The sequence below is a fragment of the Meleagris gallopavo genome, unplaced genomic scaffold (genome assembly GCF_000146605.3).
Source record: "Meleagris gallopavo isolate NT-WF06-2002-E0010 breed Aviagen turkey brand Nicholas breeding stock unplaced genomic scaffold, Turkey_5.1 ChrUn_random_7180001957721, whole genome shotgun sequence".
In the NCBI taxonomy this organism is placed as follows: domain Eukaryota; kingdom Metazoa; phylum Chordata; class Aves; order Galliformes; family Phasianidae; genus Meleagris; species Meleagris gallopavo.
Window position 1 is genome coordinate 58,526 of NW_011217737.1, and position 11,147 is coordinate 69,672.

Below are 11,147 nucleotides of genomic sequence, written 5' to 3' on the forward strand. Positions count from 1 at the left end.
CGTGGTTCCCAGGTCCGGCCCCGCAGGATGTCCCCCCCCCCCATCTCCTTCCCAGCCCCCCGATGGCTGCAGCCCCGCAGCCGCCGTCTCCAAAGCGTTTCCGAAGGAGTTGCCTGTTTCCATCTTCCTGCTTACGGGACAGGAGGGATCCTGGTGGGCTCCAGAAATCCGGCAGCCGTGGGCGAGCGGCCAAGGCCGGCAGTGAGCATTTTGCTTTGTTTGGGATCCCGGGGAAAAACAACAAGGAGCTATTTTGGGTTTTACGGCTCCAGAGAAAGTCCTCGCCCATCCGCAGGCTCTGAAGGAGAGGCACCAGGCCAGGGGCTCAGTTGTCCCCATGACCCCCGCTGGGAGGGGTCTGTCCCCTCAATGCAATGATGGCACACATGGGGTGACCATGGCACACGTGGGGTGACAATGACCGTGGCACATGTGGGGTGACAGTGGCATACATGGAGTGACAATGACCGTGGCACGTATGGGGTGACAGTGGCACACATGTGGTGACAATGACCATGGCACACATGGGGTGACCATGGCACATATGGGGTGACAATGACCATGGCACACATCGGGTGACCATGGCACACATGGGGTGACAATGACCGTGGCACACATGGGATGGTAGTGGCACATGTGGGGTGACAATGTCCGTGGCACATATGGGGTGACAATGACCATGGCACACATGGGGTGACCATGGCACATATGGGGTGACCATGGCACATATGGGGTGACAATGACCGTGGCACACATGGGATGGTGGTGGCACATGTGGGGTGATAATGACCATGGCACACATGGGGTGACCATGGCACATATAGGGTGACAATGACCGTGGCACACATGGGATGGTGGTGGCACACATGGGGTGACAATGACCATGGCACACGTGGGGTGACCATGGCACATATGGGGTGATTGGGGTGACTGTGGCACACGTGGGGTGAGTGCAGCCATTGGGGACGGTGGTTGGTGCCACCCCACTGAGCTGGGAGACATTCGGTGCCAGGGAGATCCCTGGAGAGGTGGGGGGCAGTGACACAGAGCCGTGCACCAGGAGCTGCAGCAATGGAGAGGAGGGATGTGGCATCCCCAGGGCGCAGCCAACCCAACCCTCATTCCTGCTCCCTGCCCCAGCACCCTCCTAACTGCAAACACTGGGGAAAATGTCCCTTCTGTCCCCTTCCCCACAAATGGCCCGGAGGTGTCCCCAAGCACCACACAGAGAGGGGGAGGGGGGCACAATTCTGCCATGCTGTTCGTGCCACCACGCTTCACATTTTGCTCTATTTTGCCCAATTTCTGCCAGTCCAGCACTTTAAAGCAGAAGTGCTGCAATGTGCTGCTGCCCTGTGCTTCTCAGAGAGCAAACACCCAACATGGAGTCCCCAAACCCTTAAAGTTCGGGGGAGAAAGCATCAAGGATAGGGAAAAAATAAAAGTCTGTGTTGGGGGGAGGGGGAGAGGGACAGAAAGTCAGAGAGGTTTCTGTTGTTCCATTGCAGCGGGGGGAGCTTTTTGCTTTGGGAAGGAGGTTGTACAGGAATGCAAACAGACGGAATAAAGCAATTTCCTTTTGTTCCTTAAGGTTTGTCCTCGGCCAGGCTGTGTGAAGGTGAACGGCTGCAGCCTNGCGTCCCCGTCCCTCCTGGGACGTTCTGTCCCTTTTCCCACTGTGACACACCCGAAGCCCCCCGGTATCCAAAGGTTTAGGGCAGAGGAGGGGACCTGGAACACGGCCCAGGGATCCTGGGAGTGCAGGCACAGGGGCTTTGGGCCAGAAAGCAAAGGTTTGCTGCCAAAGTGAGCTGTCACTTTTGAAATTAACCTTTTTTTTTTTTTCCTATTAAAATCTATATTTAAACAGCCCCACAGCCCAACCAGCAGGGAGGAACGTCAGCTAAAGGCAGCAGTCTGCAGGCACTGTGCTGCTGGCAGCCACCCCAGGGGCTGTGGGGTCACACTGGGCTCCTCAGCACCGTCACCACCCTGGAGCTGTCGTGTAGGATGGGGAGCTGCAATCCTTCCTCCCACCATCCGAGTGCTGGATCGTCTGCAGCTCTGCCTTCATGCCCCTGAACGCGGGCTGTGCCTGGAGGTGCAGCTCCTCCTGGCCCCCAAAGAGGCCTCCTAACCCCCAGTGCTTCCTTCCTTTGCAGGAGGAACCATGCCCTTTCCTAAGAAAACACCAGTGCCACATTTCCTGCCCCACACCGTGGGCACAGACTGCAGCAGTCGTGGTGCTTTGTGGGCATCTCTCCATCCATGTGTGCATCTCCTCACCTGTGTGTGCATCTCCTCGTGTGCACCTCTGCCTCCAGGTGTGCATTTCCCCATCCATGTGTGCATCTCCTCATGTGCATCTCCCCATCCATGTGTGCATCTCTGCATCCATGTGTGCATTTCCCCATCCATGTGTGCATCTCCCCATCATGTGTGCATCTCCTCATGTGCATTTCCCCATCCATGTGTGCACCTCCCCATCATGTGTGCAGCTCCTTGTGTGCATCTCTGCCTCCATGTGTGCATCTCCCCATCCATGTGTGCACCTCCCCATCTCTCCCCATCCGCATGTGCACCTCTGCATCCACATATGCAACTCCTCATCCACGTGTGCATCTCTGCATCCATGTGTGCAACTTCCCATCCACGTGTGCATCTTCCCATCTCTCCTCATCCACACGTACATCTCCCCATCCACGTGTTCATCCCCTCATCCACGTGTGCATCCCCCCATTCACACACTGCACTCTCTGGCCACAAACCTCCCTTTTGCTCAGTTGCTTTTTGACCACTGGCAGCTGGGAGGAATTCGGAGCTGCTCCTGCTCTCGAGGAGCTGATGCTGTAGTGGAAACGCTGCTGCTCACAGCCAGGAATCGGCCCCAGTGCTGCACGCAGGGAGGATGCTGGCTCGGTTGCTTCAGGGAGGAACCTTTGGAAAGTTCCCCAGACCGATGGAAGGCTCTGAACTGCTTTGTGCTCTGCACAAGGAGGATCTGCTCACCTCTGACCGGCCCCTGGGTCCCTGCTGACGTGCACCAGAGGTCCCTGTGCCGTGCAGGCACGTCCCCGTGCAGATTAGAGAGAATTAAGTGTGGGTGGGGAAGGAGGAAGAGGTGTGAGGAAGGTCTGGAGCCTTCGGGAGAAGCCTCACCCCTCCAATGACCTCTCCCTCTTCCTGCAGCTCATCCCACCTCCCCACAACCCCGGCCCTGGGCTGCCCCACCAGCAGCCCCAAGGAGCTCTCCCTGCCGCTCTCCTCCCTTCCTCCCATCCCTCATTCCTGGGAACCTCTTGAAGGCTGTGGCTGTCCCAGCTGTGCTGGTTGGTGGCTCTCTTTGCTCCCTTGGGGGTGCAGCACCGGCAGGAATGAGGGCAAACTGTGCCCAGGATGGCTCCCAACATTGCACTCCATTGTCCCACCTTCACTGGACCACTAAGAGATGCTCCAGGCTGGGGAATGAGAGCATCCTGCAGCAATGCTGCCCCTGCTGCATCCTTGCAGGACAAGATGAACACGGATACAGCAGGGCTCTGGGGGTCTCACCAATCTGATGGCCTCTACCAGCACTGCCCAAAGCACAGAAACCCCAGCACTGTGCACCCAGCAGCCCTGAGTGCATCCAGAATTTGCTTTTCCAACTTCAAACCAAGCACAGGAATGTCAGAACATTGCAACCCCACTGCTGCCAGCATAGGGTCACACATCCCCAAAGGCTGCAACAGCCACCAGAGCCCGGTTAGCAGAGAGCAGCTCCTGCCTGCCATAAAATGCAAACAGAGCAGCTCTGCTTTATCTGAGCCTTTATCACTGCATTTAACTTGCTCGCTTTATCAGCACTTGAATAATAATTAATCTCCTGCAGCAGGCAGGCCTGGCCCAGTGGCAATGTGCCTTTCCTGGGAGCGGAGTGGTTTGCAGAGGGGTGGCCATGGGTTGGGTCCCACTTGGATCTCAGCACAGCAGCAGTGTGGGATGGGGGCAACCAGCCTCCCAAAGGGGTTGGTGGGGTTTTTTGTTTGTTTGTTTTGTTTTTTTGCTCTGTGTTTCAGGGATGGTTTAGTGGCAAAAGAAAGCAAAGCACGCATGCAACAAAACCAACAACAAAACCTGTTTTTATGGGCAGTTCAGGGCACAAACAGCTCGCTCCTGCAATATAAACAAGGCCACCACTGAGCCCCTCCATCCACAGGCTCTTCCATAAATCATGCTGGGGATAAAATAGCATTTCAGGAATGCAGTGAGCTGGTCTTGGTGCTCTGTGGGAAAAGCAGTGCTGCACAGTGCTGGTGGCACATCAGGCTGCTGCTCCTTATAGCTCCAGGGCTGCCCTTTCCCACAGAGCACCAGGCTGTGGGTCCCAGGGGTTGCATCCTGGCTGCAGCAAAGCTGATCATTGGCTCAGGTGTCCCCTGAATGGAAAAAAAAACAACCCAAACAGATTTGGGTTTGATTTGCAGAGCCTGACTGCACTGCATGCCTCCTGCATCCCTCTGCATCCTGCATCCTTTGCACCACATGCATCCTGCATCCCTCTGCATCCCTGGGTTCATTTGCAAAACCCAACTGCACTGAGTGCATCCTGCATCCCTTCATCTCTAGGTTTGTTTTGCAGAGTCCAACTGCACCACATGCAGCCTGCATCCCTCTGCATCTTGCATCCCTCTGCATCCTCCTCCACACCTCTGCATCCTGCATCCCCCAGCACCCACATGCATCCTGCATCCCTTCATCTCTAGGTTTGATTTGCAGAGTCCAACTGCACCACGTGCATCCTGCATCCCTCAGCATCTTGCATCCCTCTGCATCCCCCACACCTCTGCATCCCCCATCCCTCTGCATCCCCCACACCTCTGCATCCCCCACACCTCTGCATCCCCCACACCTCTGCATCATCCTCCAGGCTGAGCACGCAGAGCAGGGAAGTGGTGACAACCGTGTCCCAAAGGCTGTGCTTGGGAAGTTTTATTTCCCTTGGATGAAAAACCAACTGCTGCTGTTTGCAGAGTGCAAACCTCTGCCCTGCTCCACTCACATGCATGCTCCAGATTTGTCCCAGCTCTTGCTCAGCCTGCAAGCACAGATTTCCCAGAGCATGGAGAGACCGAATCGCAGCCCCAGGGATGGTGCAGTGCTGAGGGTGATGCACAGTGCAGCAATTCCAGCTCTCTCATCCAAATCTACACCCATTCCTCACTGCCTTCTCCATTTGAGGATCGTTTCAGGGTCTTCTGGTGTGTTTGCATGGAAGATTCTGAACAAGAAGCAGCTCAGCTCTTCGTACCAGGGATGAGGATGCCTGCTGGCATGTGGCTGTCAAAGAGATTTTAGTATTTATCACCTCTTGGGCTTAACAGGATAATAAATCGGTGTTGAAAATATGATTGTGAGGAAAATGGCTCTAAATTACAGCTCTCTGAGCACACTGCTTTATCCCTCAGCATTGGTGCTTTATGTATTTCTTGTCCTCAAACCATATTTTGCCCCTTTTTACCAGCACAGCCTTTCCTAATTTACACCATCGTTACTTTGAGGGATATCACTTCCATTATTATTACCATTATTCTCCCAGTGCAGTTTCATGAGTGCCTCTCTGCAACACCCAGCATTAAATAACCTTCGGGTTTAGCCTGCATGATTTGTAATTTAATCAGCATTTTGCTTCCTAATTGGTGCAGAACGAAGCACTCCCCATGAATTAACACAAGCTATGCCCTTTTTTTGGGAGGAAACCATCTCCTGGTATCCCTTCCTCACAGCCTTTGCTTATGGTGATGGAGCCTTCCTGATGGTTTGGGATCACTGGAGGGATGCTGCTACTTGGGGAAGGATCCCAAAGGCAATCAGTGCTCCTTAATTAATGCCTGGGGAGCGTGATGGGTCTTGCTCAGCATTTCCATATCCAGTTTGTTTCTCTTGATTTTTCCTGTAAGGCGATGCCCAGATTTGCATCTCCATAGACATGCAAACGTGGATCTGAACCAGCGAGGGCTTCTTATCACCCACCAGGAAACAACCGCTCTTGCTTTCCTTCCCAGTCCAAATACCCCCAAATCCCCAGTGAGCACTGCTATGGATGGACGAGAACGGGGAGATTTCACTCTGAAAAAGCAAATTAAAAGGAATTGCAGAAAGAATTGCACAGGGACTGCAGCCACGGGGATGGATGGACGTGAAGGGCTGCAGCATCCTTAGCACCACAATATGGCGATGCTGAGCCGCAGACCCCAAACTGTGCAGACATTGGGGCAGATTTGGGTGAACTGAATCCGCAGGACTGGGCTCTGCCCTGAGCTCTGTGGGAGGAGAGGGAAAACAATGGTTTTCCCAACGGGCTGCTTTAAGGAAGCCTCAGGAACTCCTCCCTTTACCAGGAAGGGTTGGGACCTCCTCATTCCCTTCACTTTTCCTCCTTCCGTGTTTGTGCTTCAATATTCATGGGGTTGAAATCATTTTTCCTGGTTGTTCATGCAGCTGAAACTTTTACATTCTTCTGCGAAGGTTAAAAACAAAAACAAACCCTCAAGGACGGCTTCTCAAGCAGCGAGTGGGATGGCATCCAGCTCTCTGCAGACCAGCAGGGCTGCCCACATCTTGATGGATTTTCCTCCTTTTGCTCCTGGATTCAGTCCCTATGCAGCTTTCCCTGCATGTGGCATATGGGGAGGAGGAGGAAGGCAATGTTGCCAAACTCCAGCTGTTGCAGTGACTTCAGCCTTGCTCCCTGCAACCTGGTGGCAGGGAAAATGTCCAAGGTTCAAAGCTCAACAAGAAGCGGTGCTCATATGGGTGGAAAAAAAACCCATCCGGGGCTGTTCCAGGGTTGATTGTTGTTACGGATATTGCCAACGAGTGGGGAAACCCATTTTGTGACAACAGATGGAAAAACACCATTGGGTTGAGTTGTATTGAGAAATTAGGATCATTGGGCTGAGAAGTTGGAGTTTTTGGGTCGATAAGTTGGGGTTTGGGGTTGAGAAGTTGGGTTCATTGGGTTGAGAAGCTGAGATCATAGGGTTGAGGAATTGGGTTTGTTGGGTTGAGAAGTTGGGTTTGTTGGGTTGAAAAGATGGGGGTTTTAGGTTCAGAAGTTGGGTTTGTTGGGTTGAGAAGCTGAGATCACAGGGTTGAGGAATTGGGTTTGTTGGGTTGAGAAGTTGGGTTTGTTGGGTTGAAAAGATGGGGGTTTTGGGTTGAGAAGTTGGGTTTGTTGGGTTGAGGAGTTGGGTTTGTTGGGTTGAGAAGATGGGGGTTTGGGGTTAAGAAGTTGAGTTTGTTGGGTTTGTTGGGTTGATGAGTTGGGGTCATTGGATTGAGAAGTCCATCCAGTGCCAAAAGTGAGAAGTATCTGTGTCGGCATCACAGGTTTCTCTCCTTGCTCAAAATGAACAACTCTGCCCTAAATTGGGTCCTAAACCCCCGGCTGCTCCCATCCATTTTCTGTGGGATGGTCCCACAGGACTCAGCTCCTATCGCAGCCCGTGAGAGCAGAGATCTTCTACGTGTGGGATGTGAATCATGCCCTGAAACGTGACCCAGGGCAGCCACAGGGAAATGCTGAGCACGGGGCGGCTGCTCAGGCTGTGTCTCGTTGTGTCTGCTCAGTGAATCTTTAATTAGGCTACGCAAATCCCAGCAGCTTCTAATTGTCCTAATCCCAAGGTTGCTCTTGCTTCCAATGTTTTGGTGGTTGCTTTCTCTTCTGCTGGGCTGAGGATGCTCCGAACTCATCTCACATCCCGAGGTGGAAAAGGTCATTCCTCCCCACATCTCTCTCCTCCATTTTATGGGTCCTAACCCAAAACGGCCCAAAAAACCCGGGCCCACCTGCAAGCCACATGGCCCTCTTGTCTGAGGAAGGACAGAGCTGTGCACCAAGGCGATGCTGAATGGGAACAGCAGGAGACACATCTCTCACTGAGCATCCCAAGGGATGCCGCACTTGTGCAGTGATCGCATCAGTCTTGGTACATCTGGGCAAGGAAGGAGGATCGTGGGCTGCACACTCAGCTGCCATTAACAGGAGACTGGGGCTTTGTTGCTCCATGGATGGTGCCCGGATCCTGTTTTCTTAGGGGATGGTTCTCAGACCCCATTTGCTTAGGGGTGCTGTTTGCAGCAGCGCTGCCTTTCCACGAGGATCAGCGCATTCTTGCGCTCTGACTGCGAGACACTCAAAAAGCACTGACCCAAAGCAGACTCCTCCAGCATCGGGGTGCAGCTCCTGCCAGCACCCAGCCCAGCCTTCGTGGTTCTGGCAGGGGATGAGGGTGAGATCTCTCCTTGGGCTCAGTTCCCCTGAGCTGGCGGAGATCTTCGCCTGGGGATGAGGTGACTCACAGCCTGCAGTGCCCAGTGCCTCCCGCTGCTGCCCCGACACGCACGGCTGCACACAGCAATGATGTCAGCCCCTATGGGATGCGGATCACAGACAGCATCGTCTCATCCCCATCAAAGGGACACGCTTTATTCCCTCCTTCCCTGGGTATAAAGCTATTCCTGTGCAGTGGTTCTGCTCCTGAGTCCTCCCACGCATCAGAGCTTGGACCCACACCTCTGAGCCATGCACCCATCCTGGTGGATCCCTTTGAAGCCCCCAGTTTTGGCTGTGAGCTCCACGCTTTCCCCAGCTCGTGCTGGAGGCAGCTGGATGAATACCCGGCCCCACTCCCGTCATCATGCAAAGCTTCCTTATCTTTGTTATGGATCTGCTGTTGTTTCAGGCATGAAACCACATTTTCCTGCCCTGCTGCTGAGCGTTGTCTGCTTTCCCATCTCAGGAGCCCCGTGAAATCCCACTGCCCAGAATCCAACCCTCTCCCTTTGGGCTTTTCATCACTTCTAGGTATAGGGAGATACCCTGCGTGTGGAATTCTGCCTTCTGATGCTCTTCTGGTGGGTGGTTAACACATGGCAATGGATTTCTGCAGAAGCCAATGTGCACTGCGTCCTCAAGGCCACGTTATCCACATGTCTCCATCCAAGGCAGCTCAGTCTTTATGTGAGTCACTGTCCCACTGTTTTCTATGGAAACAACCCAAGGTCTCCCAAATCCATTGACACGACGATCCGGTTCAACCTTGCTCGTTCACAAATAGCAAACTTTCCCATTTCTGATGGGCTCAGGGAGGTTTTTCTGTCCGGAAAAAAGACGGTTCTGCAAAATCTCTTTGGTTTCTCCCCCAGCGCAGTTGGGCTGAGGATGTGGAAATCATCTCCGAATTTCTGCTGGATTATTTGCACACCACACAGGTGTGAGCAGCCAGAAAGAACAGCGGTGGAGCTGATTTTATCTGCTTTGACACAGGATAGCTGCCTGGCATTTGCTGACACCGCTTATTGCTCTTCCAGGTGTGCGCGTGAAGCACCTGAATGCCTGTGACTGCTGGAGAAGGTGCCAGAAAAGGTGGCTTTTTTTGCAGCCTTCAAGTCTTTCCCAGTAAAAACAAAACCCAAAGGCCGTCACAGCACATCCACACGCACACAGAACATCAGGCTGATCTCTGCTGCTTATTCCCAAGGGTTTTATTAATGCCCCCTGAGGGCTGCACCCATCCCTGGGCACTGGGCTGAAGCTCAGCACTGCCGAACCCAAGTGAGATGTGGGATTGTCCCACACCAGAGGTCTCACTTCTCAGAGTTCTCATTTTCCAGCTCTTCAGCCAAGAATTCATTAAGGCTTCATGTGTTGGTCACACTTCGTTGGTGTCTTCTGTGCTTTCTGGTGCCCCGGTGGAGCCAAAACCTCAAACACATCCATCAGCCCCAGTGAGCATCTATAGGGAGCTCGTGGAAGTCCAGATGGAGATAAATGACAGTGGTGTCCCTCAGGGGTCAGTGCTGGGACCGACACTAATTAATATGCTCATTAATGACATGGGAAGTGGGTCAGACCCCCACAGCTCTAAATAGGAAAGGTTTGATGGTTGCAAAGTCATACCCAGAGCGTGGTGGCCAATGGGTCAATGGATGGAGATTGGTGACAGTGCTGTCCCTCAGGGTGGGTAGTGGGACCACCCACCTTTAATATCTTCATCATTGACACCTTCAGCCATTTGTGGGTGACACCAAGCTGTGTGGTGTGGTGACATGTGGGGATGGGATGCCATCCAGAGAGGATTGTGAGCAAGGGCAGCAGAAGATGCTCTGGGTGCGAAGAGAAGGGCTGGGATGAGGAGAAGCTGGAGGAATGGGATTTGTGCAACCCCAAGAGGAGAACAGCTTTGCAGACACCTCCGGGGACACTTTTGGGGACACTCTGGAGGCAACAGCTATAGGGAGAGGACAAAGGCAGGGGGCTGAAAGGGTTTGGAGGAATTCCCATTGCATCTAAGGAGAAACTCTGAGTAGCGCTTCTCGGAGGGACGCAGGGAAGGGGAGATGACGTTTGGGTGTCTCAGCACAGAAGGGAAAGGGGCTGCTGCCACCTAGAGCAGGGACTGCCCAGCCTGCAGCCTGCACGCAGCTCGGGGATAGGGTTGAACCCGTGTGTCCCCTCCTCCCGTTGTCACCTCCCCCCTGTCCCCAACCCCCCGGTGTCATCATGTCCCTCAGCCACATGCGGCCCCATAGGGACATCGCCCTGCGTCCCTTTGCCTCCCGTTTCTTCCCACGTCCCTACATCCCCTTTGTCCCATGTCCCCCATGACCCCATATCCCCACAGCTGCCGTATTCCCTTTGTCCCTACACCCTCACAGCCCCCATGTCCCTCTCCTGTCCCAGTGTCTCAGCGTCCCCGACCCCTCCATGTCCCTACACGCTTCCATGTCCCCACCACCCTGCACATCCCCTGTTCCCATACCTCCCTCACATCCCCACATCCCCCATTGTTCCCATTGTCCCCTTTGCCCCCCACACCCCCACATCTCCACAACCCCCACTGTGCCACCTCACATTCCCTTCATGTCCCTGTGGCCCCACGTCCCCTTTGTCCTCTACATCTCCCCATCACCCCCTGTGATCCCTATCTCCCCCTCAGATCCCCACATCCCCCATGTCCCTACTCCCTCCCGGCGCCTTCATGCCCTCTACCACGCCCCCTATACCTCCTCGTGTCCCACGACCCCCACGTCCCCCTCATCTCCCTCCATCCTCCAGTCCTCTACACCCTCGGTGACCCCACTTTCCCTACGCCCCCCCC